The 12,838-nt window shown below is 44.0% G+C and overlaps 1 protein-coding gene across 1 annotated transcript in view; it reads right to left on the bottom strand.

Annotated features, from left to right (window-relative positions):
* LOC126188257 (uncharacterized) overlaps window positions 1–12,838 on the bottom strand; it is a 317,657-nt gene that overhangs the window by 216,683 nt on the left and 88,136 nt on the right. The gene's annotated exons all lie outside the window — the stretch shown is intronic.

The following is a 12,838-nucleotide window of genomic DNA, read 5'->3' as shown; positions in this document are numbered from 1 at the left end:
TTATCAAAGAATAAGAATTTTTAAAAGAAATGTGATTTTCTCGTCACATTTGTTTCAGAAGAATTGTACATAGTAGCTATGAAATTGTGTTATTAAAGTTAGTACAACAATATTGCTAATTAAGCTGAAAGTTAGCTACTTCAGAAGAACAGTGTTCAAGATAAAATATAAAGATACTTTTAAAAGATTTTTTTTCCAAGTATAGATGTTAAGGAATATCACTCCCCATTTTAATATGCAGCCAGAATTCTTCACAGCCAATTTTTTGTGCAATTGAAACAAAGTAGTAGGTAGCATAAAAAAATCATAACTGGAAAATACAAGCCATTTAAAGTAGCCATCCTCAGCATAAACTCTCTTACACTGCGAGGACATTCAAAACATAGTTTGCTTTGGTATGTCAAGTTTTCATACTGTACGCAGTAGAACATACAGAGTGATCAAATGTACCTCGATGCCCCTATGTAATGCAGAATTGACCACTAGATGTCACAAGAGGCAAACGTACCAGTATAAAAGAAGATGTGGAGGGGGGGTAATGTGTCATCAGTAGAGGAACTGTGATCACAGAACGGATAACTCAGGAGAGCTCAGTCACGTTGAACATGGGGTAGTCACTGGATGTCATATGAGTAACAAATCCATCAGGGACATTGCAAGACACCAGCCAAGCTCCAACGTACGTCACACAGACAGCTCTCGTGAACTCCTCTACTTATTAAAGTTGTTACACAGCATAACACTAATTATTTTAACTATTTAAATGATATCAAAATTGGCCTAAGCAACTGGCTTATGATGTCGGTATATCTACGTTTTCAATACCTAACATGAAATGGGACAGAATTTCTAAACACTTAAATTAAATTCAGGGTCCAGTGGAATTATAATCATTTCTTCTGTAGGTGTTCACATGAGACCACAAGGTGCAGTAACTGGATGTCACAACATCTGGCGGAATAATAACACCACATACAAACAATGCTACAGTTAATTAGAACAATATAAGAGAGGCAAGTCCATACTTCCAGTGGGTGTGCAAGTGGATAATACCGTACTGGATTTGAAAGACAGCCACAGCTTTTACCATTAGTAGCCAGTTGCATGAGTGGTTACACGAATCTGAGTACAATGTTACATGTAGTCCCAGACATCATGTTTTGCCCAAAAAAATCACTTGTGAGACACACTAACATTGCACGTATGGAACGAAAATGACAATTTGAATACAACCCATGATCTCATAGCATCTGAGCTCGAAAACTCACCGAGCAGGGTGGTGCAGTGGTTAGCACACTGGACTTGCATTCAGGACAACGGTTCAAACCCGCATCTGTCCAAACTGATTCAGGTTTTCCGTGATTTCCCTGAACCGCATATGGCAAATGCAAGGACGGGTTCCTTCGAAAAGGTCATGGCCGCTTTCCTTCTGCATCCTTCCCTATGCGATTTTGTGCTCCGTTTCTAAAGACCTCATCGTCGACGAGACTTTAGACACTAATCTCCTCCCTCCTCCCTGCTCCTCCTCCTCCTCCTCCTCCTCCTCCCCCTCCTCCTCCTCCTCGAAAACCCACACCGCAGATACATCTTACCACCTGTGCGCCAGGAACTGCCGCTGCAAGACGTGCGTTGCTACAACCGACGGAACTCCAAACATCCATCGTCCCTCGTTTCCGATGTCCTTCCCCCCATAAGTTTATCAGCACAAACTTTTCCAATTCTGGAGGAGCACGAACGGTGCTAAATAAAAGAGAAGACCCGCCTGTAGGATACCTACACTTCAGAGTTCGGTGTTATAATTTCGAGCTTGATCAATGTGAGGATTAGCTCCAAAGCTTCTGTCCAATGGAATGTCTAATAACGAAATTATTGAAATGAACAAATGTGCTCTGTTCCTGCATACAGAGAAATGGGCGCTCAAATCTTTTCCCAGGTTTGTTCCCAGGCGAACAACTTGTGTCCCCACAAACGAGGAAACAAAACAAAACGGAGCTCAAAGTGGCGTCTGATTCTCACCCAACATGGACAGTTGCTATCTCACAGAAAATATTTTCCACCAGCACTCTGGGAAGGCGCCGGAAAACTGCTTTCGTGATTTCTGTCGCCGGAGTGCGTCCGCTGAAAAAGATTATGTGGCTTGGTCGAAACACAACCTCTACGTTTCTTGACAGAACCCCATACCCACATCTTGCACAAGCGAGGTGTCCCATTAACAACGTCATCGCAGCGCCGGCTGGTGCAGCGCTTTGTCGCACGGACTGACACTGTCGAGGTGAAGAATCCCCACTGTGCAAGTAATTTCCCCTTGAGAACAGTCGCCCCTTCCATATGTTCCCGCAGGTCACACAGAACAACGAAACTAGCACACAGGTGGCGTTGCTAAAAACATGCAGTATACGCACTTGAATATAAAGAAATTAAAAGGAACAGACGAAGTGAAATTTTGGATGGATCACGTAACAGCTCACTGACCACACGCATGGTACACATAGTCGACGGGCCGTTAAACACTGATCTCCTCCCTCTCTCCTCCTCCCCCTCGAAATGAGAGGAGAGAACCCAGCTTTTGGTTGACACATTTCAACATTTCAACCCGTCTAAAGCTGCCCAAGTCGACTGTTAGTGATGTGACTGTGAATCGGAAACGCGAAGGAAAAACGACAGCTAAACCGAGATCAAGCAGACCTCATTACTAATGGACAGTTACCGAGGATGCCATTTTCATTGACTTCCGGAAGGCGTTCGATACAGTTACGCACTGTCGCCTGATAAACAAAGTAAGAGCCTACGGAATATCGGACCAGCTGTGTGGCTGGATTGAAGAGTTTTTAGCAAAAAGGACACAGCATGTTGTCCTCAGTGGAGAGGCGTCTACAGACGTAATAGTAACCTGTGGCGTGCCACAGGGGAGTGTTGTGGGACCATTGCTTTTCACAATATATATAAATGACCTAGTAGATAGTGTCGGAAGTTCCATGCGGCTTTTCGCGGATGACGCTGCAGTATAAAGAGAAGTTGCAGCATTAGAAAACTGCAGCGAAATGCAGGAAGATTTGTAGTGGATAGGCTCGCTTCTTGGTGCAGGAAGTGGCAAATGACCCATAACATAGACAAATGTAATGTATTGCGAATACATAGAAAGACGGATCCTTTATTGTATGATTATATGATAGCGGAATAAACACTGGTAGCAGTTACTTCTGTAAAATATCTGGGAGTATGCGTACGGAAAGATTTGAAGTGAAATGATCATATAAAATTAATTGTTGGTAAGTCGGGTGCCAGGTTGTGATTCATTGGGAGAATCCTTAGAAAATGTAGTCCATCAACAAAGGAGGTTCGACCTATTTAGTATTGCTCATCAGTATGGGATCCATACTAGGTCGGGTTGACAGAGGAGATAGAGAAGATCCAAAGAAGAGCGGCGCGTTTCGTCACAGGGTTATCTGGTAAGCGTGATAGCGTTACGGAGATGTTTAGCAAACTCAAGTGGCAGACTCTGCAAGAGAGGCGCTCTGCATCGCGGTGTAGCGTGCTGTCCAGGTTTCGAGAGGGTGTATTTCTGGATGAGGTATCAAATATATTGCTTCCCCCTACTTATACCTCCCGAGGAGATCACGAATGTAAAATTAGAGAGATTCGAGCGCGCGCGGAAGCGTTCCAGCAGTCGTTCTTCCCGCGAACCATACGCGACTGGAACAGGAAAGGGAGGTAATGACAGTGGCACGTAAAGTGCCCTCCGCCACACACCGTTAGGTGACTTGCGGGGTATAAATGTAGATGTAGGATCATTGCGGAGGATGACCGTGAAATGTTCCATGAAATTAGTAGAAGGAATCATTCGTGAAGTCGGAAGTGCTATCAAGTGGTTCAAATGGCTCTGAGCACTATGGGGCTCAACATCTTAGGTCATAAGTCCCCCAGAACTTAGAACTACTTATACCTACCTAACCTAAGGACATCACACACACACATGCCCGAGGCAGGATTCGAACCTGCGACCGTAACAGGGAAGTGCTATCAGCACACCAACTGGAACAATTATTGTGTGGAATTAAAAGGAAGTGAGTACAGTGGCCGAGCAACTCCTCTCAAGGGAAATTATCCAAGGCACCTCCTTCAGATTTAGTGGTAAGATGGCCCAGTGAATAGCCCACCAAAAACTGTACACAGATCAATTATAAAAATGTGAAGAAGCACACTGAACTCTGACAAAAGATAAAAACCCGAAGCAGTGAACGGCCCAGTTCAAGCTGTTAAATATAGAGTTAATTTCAATAGCTGCGGCGTCGTGGTGATGTGGTCACGGTGCTGGACTGGGAAGCGGGAGTTGCGAGTTGAAATTCCCGTACCGAATTTTTTTTTTTTTTTTTTTTTTTTTTTTTTTTTTTTTTTTTTTTTGCAAAATTATGAACTGTTCGTCCAGTTATTGACGTGTTTGTTCGCTGTATTGAAATTAGTGTCTGTCCGTGGTACAACATCCGTCTGCAACTGCGAGATCTAAGAAAGAGACCTACAGATGTACGTAACTCCTGTTTGTTCTACACAAGTACCTCATGTTGCGACTCTTGCATTCCGTTTTGGGAGTTTTGACTCTCTAATTCCATTGTTGTAATATAATTCACGCTCGTTTATTTATTGTTTGCATTCCTGCGAGAGGTTCATGCGACATCTCGCCTACTCTCACTGTTCTTCACATTAACTCGCGATGGTAATATATTATTATTACATGACTCATACTCTGTAACCAATATAGAGTACGAAAATTGGCAAAACTACAAAAGGAGAAGAGGCACGTCATGACCGGACGGGAAGTTCATAATTTTGTGGGAAAAAAATGGGGCACGATGGAGAGTTGAACACGAAGCTCCCGCTTTGCAGTCCAACACCGTGAGCGCACAATCACGGCGCCGTAATTCTAGCGAAGCGCTGGAAGTTGCACATCTTGAGCTTGCACCGTTCACTGCTTCTATTTTGCTTGTTTGTTCACAGTTCAGTACTCCTACTTTCTGTTTTTGTGCTTCATCTGTATTCAATCTGACGGGGTTGCGATGGGGAGTTTCCCTTGTCAGGACCCACACATTTCTGAAGTTGGTGGTAAGGGACACTTGAGATCGTTTAAAGGACAAACCACTGGACACAGATGACTGGAAACTGACGATCCAATGAAAGGATTTGCGCTCGGCGAATGCCTGGAGAACATTACCTGCCATCGTATGTGGTGCCGAGAATGATGTACGCAGGAGGTCGTTTCATGCTATGAGGGTGTTCTCCGTGGTTAGGATGTGCCCACTTTTATAACGCCAAACAAAACTCTAAATGCGGAAGGATATGAATATATTTTACAGCATTTTGTACTGCGTACAGTAGAGGAAGAATTTGCAGACGATGACTGTTTTTATCAGCGTGGCATTGCTCCCTGTCTGAGCTGTGGTGGGTTCTGTGAGAGCGCACTCGCGATTCTACTGGTGCCACTTCTGCGCGCGTTCCATCGACTCTAGCCCTCGTAGTGTCATCTTTGCTTTGTTATGCTTTGCCTCTGAGGCTGTGTGGCCGTGAGTGGTCTGTGGGGCACAGAGTTGGGCGGGTGTGCCTGAGAACTAGCGTCCTGATGATTGCAGCGAGTTGAAACCGTTCGTCGTTGGGTTATGGGGACCTGTGTTTTCCTGTGGCGTTGACCGTTGCTACCGGCGAGTTTAGCTGGCAATAAGCGGCTCTCGTCGCGTGCAACCTGGTTACGAAGTGAATCAGTCAGTTGTGGTGTACTAAATACGCCGAGATGTAAGGACAACTGTAAGTAGGCTGTTTAGATTTTTATATTGGTAATGCCACGTAGCGCTCTGTATGAAAATCACTGGCTGTGCTGTGTGCAGTCTGTGTCTAGTTTGCATTGTTGTCTGCCATTGTAGTGTTGGGCAGCGGCAGCTGGATGTGAACAGCGCGTAGCATTGCGCAGTTGGAGGTGAGCCGCCAGCAGTGGTGGATGTGGGGAGAGAGATGGCGGAGTTTTGTAATTTGTCATGAACTGCTATATATATTATGACTATTAAGGTAAATACATTGTTAGTTCTCTATTAATATCTTTCATTTGCTAACTATCCCTATCAGTAGTTAGTGCCTTCCGTAGTTTGAATCTTTTATTTAGCTGGCAGTAGTGGCGCTCGCTGTATTGCAGTAGTTCGAGTAATGAAGATTTTTGTGAGGTAAGTGATTTCTGAAAGGTATAGTTTAATGTTACTCAGGGCCATTCTTTTGCAGGGATCTTTGATAGTCTGATTGCGTTGCGCTAAAAACATTGTGTGTCAGTTTAAGCACAGTCTTGTATAAATTGTTCTAAGGGGACGTTTCACAACTTGTTAGCAGCTACTAGCAGGAGAGCAGTATTATGCGGCACCTGGACTGGACTCCTGAAGCTGTTGGCCTCCTTGGCATATATTTGAAATTATATATGAAGATTGTTCTGTAAGTACTGTAGTTAAAGATTGATTATTATGCCCTGGTATGCTGGCCAGGTATCCGGTTCCTTTATGCCTTTCAGTGACGCCTTTTGGGGCTGTGTGTGTCAATCTGGATGTTTCTGTAAGTGCCAAGCTACACTCTGTTCATCATAAGAATAAACCTGATGTAAAGATTACGCCATGTATTCTTCTGTGTTTGCTTGAATCTCATTGGATTTCGCTTCACGTGGAGTGGAAGCCCAGCTGTACCAGTACAGTCAAGTACGATCATAAGGATACGTTTTATGCTGTTTTACCCGCACATAGAGATAATGTGGGACAACAGCTTTATCGGTGCATTAAACTTTGACAGCAGTGGCCAGCCAGCGGTCCACATAACCTGCAACGGTGTGAGCAGTTGCAGTTCAGAAGTAAAAAGAGACGAGCAAAGAAACAATGAAGTTTCGAATGTCATTTAATTTTTTGAAAGAATGAAATGATATTCGGCAAAACTCCAGCAACACCGCTCGCTTCTTAGGTGACCAGATGGTAAGCAGAAAACGCTCTCGTTCCCACCTTACATACTATTGTAATTTCAAACAAGAGTGATGAAAATTACTAACTTAAATACAGAGTAATTTTTCTGAGAGAGGTATGGGCGATGCGAAAGCGTACTGCAGGGATTTCACTGTACTGTTGAATACTGAAGCCAATGAAGGTATTAATTACAATCAGTCGTCAGGTAATTTCTTAGCTGAAACTTCCTGGCAGATTAAAGCTGTGTGCTGGACCGAGACTCGAACTCGGGACCTTTGCCTTTCGCGGGTAAGTGCTCAACCAACTGAGCTAGCCAAGCACGACTCACGACCCATCCTCACAGCATTAATTCCGTCAGTAACTCGTCTCCTATCTTCCGAACTTCACAGAAGCTCTTCTGCGAACCTTGCAGATCTAGCACTCCTGGAAGAAAGGATATTTAATCTGCCAAGAAGTTTCATATCAGCGAACACTTCGCTGCAGAGCGAAAATCTCATTCGCTGTCGCTAAGTCACATCTCCGCAATATCCTTTCTTCCAGGAATGCAAGTTCTGTAAGGTTCGCAGAAGAGTTTCTTTGAAGTCAGGAAGGTATGAGACGAGGTACTGGCAGAATTAAAGCTGTGAAGACGGGTCGTGAGTCGTGCTTGGGTGGCTCAGTTGGTAGAGCACTTACCTGCTAATTCAAAGGTCCCGAGTTCGCGTCTCGGTCCAGTACACAGGTTTAATCCACCAGGAAGTTTCAAATCAGCGCACACTCCGCTGCAGAATGAAAATCTCATACTGGAGTCTCTTAGCTCCTTCCTAATCCGAATCCGAGAAATAAGTTTCATTTCTGGAAGTGTCATTTGCTACGTTGATAACGAGTCGACCAACAACAGAATCGAAGAAGCCGCCCAGGCGCCGCATTTTCCCCTCTACTTTTGTGATGTGCAGTTCTACATCCCGCAGGGCTCGGTAGTGACATGTGGAAAAGCTGTGTGCGTTAATTCCATTAGGTCTGGCAGCTTAATAGTCATGTTATTCCTCGGTCCAAATTTCAAATGGATCAAATGGCTCTGAGCACTGTGGGACTTAACTTCTAAGGTCATCAGTTCCCTAGGCTTAGAACTACTTAAACCTAACTAACCTAAGGACATCACGCACATCCATGCCCGAGGCAGGATTCGAACCTGCTACCGTAGCGGTCGCGCGGTTCCAGACTGAAGCACCTAAAACCGCTCTGCCACACCGGCCGGCTATTCCTCGGTCCAGGTCGCTTAGGTTGGCTCCAGGTCAGTTCTGTTGGGTTTATATTGTAATGGTACAGTGGAAAAATGTAAAAATGCAGCATTTGTATGGTGAGCTCGATGCTGTGAAAATGATTATTTTTCTTGTTTGTACGTCACTTAACTATATCTGTGGTATAAAACAATGGACACAGTCCAAAAAATGAGTATTAGCTTTCTCACTTTTGCCATAAAAATTAAATTGTTATGTTTCTTAATTTCAGCAACCTTTATTTAACAATTTTCATAAAACATCGATAATTAAGAATTTATATTTGAAATTAAAACAGGAGTTTCGCGTGCTATATGAAATTTTAAAGAAGAAGACGTGCGTTATTCATAAAAAAGTGATGATGAATTTTTCAAATTGAACGAAAAAGTAACTCACGAGTCTTGAACCAACGACCCATAGTCTGCAGAAGATTATCAGCCTATAACGCTACCGATGGCGCTATTGTCGGTAAGTGTGTAAATTGTATCTAATACAGTGCCTTGGGACACTTCAAAGCCGATTATCTCTGTAAGTTTATGAAGAACATTGAGAACAACCTACTTCTCGGCACTTTCTAACCGTGTTCCACACACGTGTTTCACTACGGAACAGTGAGCAGCCTCAGCCGTCGTCATACTGTATATTAACAGCACGACAATCGGAGCACAACAGCGCAGAGGCTGTGACTGTACACGATTTTTAAAATAAAAGCTACGTAGCACAAGCGTCATTAAGAAATACGTCGATGGTTGTTAATACATTTGAATATCCTGAAGCTTCATTTAACGTAACTTAGTAATAATATATCTCATACATAAGTAGGACCTACTTCCAGGAGCGCAACAACCCAATGTACGTGTGCTAAGGCTTCTGGCCAATCACTGCGTTTGTGTTTGCTTACATCAAGTTTATTCTTATGATGAACGGAGTATAATATTTGCAATTTTTAGTGTGGTGCTTGAAATCGTTGATGTTATCATTGATTAACTGTGATTTCTATTTATTGTAGGCCTTATGGTCCTTCCTGTGGCGTGTTATTGGATTTGGTGTGCAAGTAAAGTTTTGTGCGCTCAGCCTAAAAGGTACACACCTATAGGTCATGTGTATGTGCGTGTTTGTATTTGCACACTCTCTTACTCCGTGTTGAGGAACACTACGGCTTATAGGTGTACATTTTAACCTGCCATCTGCCGGTCCCTAATAGGGCCCCAGTAGAGATATACCTTGACTTACGTAATGTCGTTTGAATAATTATGTAATTTTTTTTTAAAATGACTTTGTACATTGTTTCTTGATATTGCTAGGAAGGTTAATTTACAATGTTATGAGTGGGGCGCTCTCGTACTGAAGTATTAATAATTGGATTCCTTGAAAATAATCTTTAATTGGGCGCTTAAGTGTTGCTGTGTATGCTAATTACTATCAAACGTGTCTGTTGTTTGTTGTTTAGAATGTGTTGAAAGCCTTGTATCGGCAGCGGTTGATGCGTTGCTGTTCTATAGGTCCGGGGCAGGGACCGTTTACCCCTTCTGCTTCGGCGGCTTTCCCTCATCGCACGGGGTGTAGGTGTTGCGGATCCCCCGTTCCAGCCTCAAGTTGACTAGCTTTTTGTCATTCTTTTGGTATCGTGTCGCGGGAATTAATTTACTCAGTGTTTCTATTATCGTAAGGTCCTTGTGGGAAGGTAATGAAACCGTTGAGCAAACTGGGCACTGAATTTCTTGATTTCTTAAAATAAAAAAAAGAAAGGGTTCATTTGTCATTATCATTTTAACTGTGTTTTAGGGACCCGGTAGTTTATTTAAGTACTCAACTTGATGTGTACCAGGCTTGTGGAAAATCAGTGACGTACTACTGTTTCCCTCGGTTTTACACGTGGGTAGCATTTTGCCAGCTTGGCCATGCCTTTTCTATGTGAGAGCAGAACAACCAGTGGAGGTGTATGCATTTAAACGTTTTTCATTTCACGTTCGTTGAACTTACATCCAAGTCCCGTCGTGGTATTAGCTCTCAGTTGTGACGCTAGTCACACCGACAGATTGCCGCCAAAGGTTTATTAAATCATTTAACTGTTTGTGATCGGGCCACCATTCCGTTGCACAATTGACATGTCCTTCACGAAGAATTTGTAATTTTATGTGTAATGCAAATGCCCTTATGCACTGTGATTTCAATTTAAAAACCTTAACTATCTGCATGTATTTGGCAAGAATCTTGGCAACCATTAGTTGGCTTTTGACAGAATTGTTATTAAATACACTGAAGAGAAAAAGAAACTGGTATACTTGCCTAATATGGAGAAGTGCAGTAGCACGACGTGGCCTGGACTCGACTAATGTCTGAAGTAGCGCTGGAGGGAACTGACTCCATGAATCCTGCTGGGCTGTCTATAAATCCGTAAGAGTACGAGACGGTGGAGATCCATTCTGAACAGCACGTTGTAAGGCATCCCAGTTACGCTCAGTAACGATCATGTTTGGGGTCCAGAATGAGATTTTCACTCTGTAGTGGAGTGTGCGCTGATATGAAACTTCCTGGCAGATTAAAACTGTGTACCGGACCGAGACTCGAACTCGGGACCCGAGTTCGAATCTCGGTCCAGCACACAGTTTTAATCTGCCAGGAAGTTTCATGTTTGGGATGTTTGGTGGCCAGTGGAAGTGTTTAAACTCAGAAGAGTGTTTCTGGAGAAAATGTGTAGCAATTCTGGACGTGTGGGGTGTCGCATTGTACTGCTGGAATTGCCCAAGTCTGTCGGAATGCACAATGGACATGAATGGACACATAGCACGCTTACGCACGTGTCACCCGTCAGAGTCGTATCTAGACGTATCAGGGGTCCCACATCACTCCAACTGAATACGCTCCACACCATTATAGAGCCTCCATCAGCTAGAACAGTCCCCTGCTGACATGCAGGGTCCATGGATTCATGAGGTTGTCTCCACACCCGTACATGTCCATCAGCTCGATACAATTTGAAACGAGACTCGTCCGACTCACTTAAATCTTGATAATGTGCCACAGTAGCAGCAGTAATCGATCTCACAACTGCGCCACACACTAGTTGTCTTATACATGCGTTGCCAACCGCAGCGCCGTATTCTGCCTGTTTTCATATCTGTATTTGAATATGGCTGCCTTTACCAATTTCTTTGGCGCTTCAGCGTAAAAGTATTTTATAATTAATCGAAACCCTCAGCTGCCACCAGGTGTTGTTGATATACCTCAATGGGAACAGCTGGAAATGTGTGCACCGACAGGGACTTGAACCCGGGATCTCCTGCTTACATGGCAGACGCTCTATCCATGTGAGCCACCGAGAGCACAGAGGATAGGGCGACTGCACGGACTTATCCCTTGCACGCTTCTCGTGAGGCCCACATTCCCAACTGTCCACAACCTACATTCGTAATGTTCCTAAAGAATATTTGCCCATTCACTCATTACTCGCGTCATCTAAGATGACGATTCCTGTAAGAGTTCGGGCAAAGTGAGCGCATTCGCACAGAATAAGTTCAATAGTCGGGGAGCCTTAAACTATATGAAGATAGTAACTGTTCCGAAAGAACAGATACCAGTGATGAACATGCAGCTCTCTAGAAAGAAATGATAATTAATCGAAACCCTCAGCTGCCAGTGTTGAAATACCTCAATGGGGACAGCTGAATATATATCAACAACACCTGTTGGCAGCTGAGGGTTTCAATTAACCATCATTTCTTTCTAGAGAAGCTGCATGGTCATCATTGGTATCAGTTCTTTCGGAACAGTTACCAGCTACTATCTTAATATAGTAAAAGCATTTGTTTGGGAATGATAAATGACGCATCAATTTCGGCCATCCTTCCACGTGTTTTTCTTAAATTAAACCCCATCCTTGTCAAAAATCAAATGTTCAAATGTATGTGAAATCTTACGAGACTTAACTGCTAAGGTCATCAGTCCCTGAGCCTACACACTACTTAACCTAAATTATCCTAAGGACATACACACACACACACCCATGCCCGAGGGAGGACTCGAACATCCGCCGGGACCAGCCGCACAGTCCATGACTGCAGCGCCCTAGACCGCTCGGGTAATCCCGCGCGGCCCGATCCTTGTCCTGGGTCTCGCTGTCATAAAGCAGTATCTGTGAGGCAATGGTTTGTGCTCAGTAACATTCCTTAAATGGACTAGCCTGCGTGGAGTAGCCTGTGGGACGAGCTAGAACTTCGGTTTTGCTCCAGACCATAACGCTCAACATCATTACCTTTTCCGTCCTGGGGCTCTGAGCACTATGGGACTTAACATCTGAGGCCATCAGTCCGTTAGACTTAGAACTACTTAAACCTAACATACATCCATGCCCGAGGCAGGATTCGAACCTGCGACCATAGCAGCAGCGCAGTTCCGGACTGAAGCGCCTAGCTCCGTCCTCGGCTCTTGCCGAAGAGTGGGCTGCCTTTCCGCCACAGACATTCACATACCTCGTCAATCGAATGTTTACCCAGCAGAGCTGAGACCGTCATAAAGGCCAAGTGTGGACTCACTCCATAACAGGTGTTTAGATACTTTTGATCAGTGAAAGCCGGTACCGAGCGTGAGAGCCCGAGCAAGTAA

This window comes from Schistocerca cancellata, chromosome 5 (assembly GCF_023864275.1).
Source record: "Schistocerca cancellata isolate TAMUIC-IGC-003103 chromosome 5, iqSchCanc2.1, whole genome shotgun sequence".
Lineage (NCBI taxonomy): Eukaryota > Metazoa > Arthropoda > Insecta > Orthoptera > Acrididae > Schistocerca > Schistocerca cancellata.
Note: the sequence above shows the minus strand (reverse complement) of the source record. Positions and strands in the feature narration are given on the sequence as shown.